The following is a 1,373-nucleotide window of genomic DNA, read 5'->3' as shown; positions in this document are numbered from 1 at the left end:
TAATGAATTTGTTTTTTTTTTTTGTAATATTCTCTTGTTGTTGGCGCAGAATATGAAATTATGTATATGATTGATTTCGATCATAAATTAAATAAATAAAAACAGCAAATAAGTCGTTTTTTGCAGCTGTAAGAGCAAGTTTTTCTTTCTTTTGATAGAGTCATAAAAGTGTAGCATAAAAACAGGCTTAAGCAGAGGAAATTTATTAATTTCCTAAAACTCTAAAGAAATAAATCGTAAAAAAACAAACTGAAAAAGAAAAATTGTGTTATTAAGAAGATTAAATGATTTAATACAATAAATTACCTACTTTCAGGCTGTTAAATTTTATTTAATTTAAAGTCTACTTTAGAAAGCGTGAAAACTTTAACTCTATTTTTTTAAACTTTTAATAAACATTTTTTAAAGTATTAAACTAAAAAGATTTTAGTTAAGTTTTTTTCTTTTTCAAACAAGTTTTTCCAATAACATACCTTTTCCTTTTAACCTTTTTGTTGTTATTCCTGCTAAACTCCTGATTAAAGTTTATTGACTTTGATTTCTTGTTAGCCAACAAAAAGAGTAGAAAAAAATCTACAAAAAAAAACTGCATACTGCACAGGGCAAAACTTTCGCGTTCATATTATTACCCCTTTTTACAAACAAACTTTCTAGCTCCCTAAAGTATACTACAGAAAGTTGAAAGAAAGTATAAGGCGACAAATAAGAAATAGATAGACAGATCTTTAAACTAAATATAAAAAAAAAAACACAAAATAACACGGCAAACGAAAGGAAACTTTAGCTATTAAGCTGCAGAAAAAGAACACCAATACATGTACCCCAAAAAGTACTTTAAACTTTTCATTAGATGAGGAATAAAGCAAAAGCGAAAAGGGGTAGAGAGATTTAAAGCTCAGTAGTAGTTAAGGCAAAATTTGGTGAAATCTTTTTTTTTTTAATTTTGATCACAAATATAAAATTTAAGATGTTCTCATCTATAGGGGAATGAATTTGAAAAAGCAGTAAAAATCTAAAACAAAACTAATAATAAAAAGCGATTAATTCTAGTGTTTTCTTTATTTTATTTTATTAATAAATTAAAACACTAATATAAAATTTTGTTTAAAATTAATATAAGTATAAAACAAAAATTATATATAGATTTAACTTTAATATATTAAATTTGTTTGGTATTGTATTTGTGATGTGATAATATTGTTGCTAGAGTTGTTCTTGCTTATTGTGTTGTTTTGGTTGTTGATGCACCTGATGTTGCTTGTGTAACTGCTACTTATAGTGTTGATAAATTTTCAGTGTTTTTAAAGTTAGTGCCGGTATTTTAATAGTATGTGCTGCTATTATTATTGACGTATCTAGTTGTTGTTGAGAAT

This window comes from Lucilia cuprina, chromosome 3 (assembly GCF_022045245.1).
Source record: "Lucilia cuprina isolate Lc7/37 chromosome 3, ASM2204524v1, whole genome shotgun sequence".
NCBI classification, from domain to species: Eukaryota; Metazoa; Arthropoda; class Insecta; order Diptera; family Calliphoridae; genus Lucilia; species Lucilia cuprina.
Note: the sequence above shows the minus strand (reverse complement) of the source record.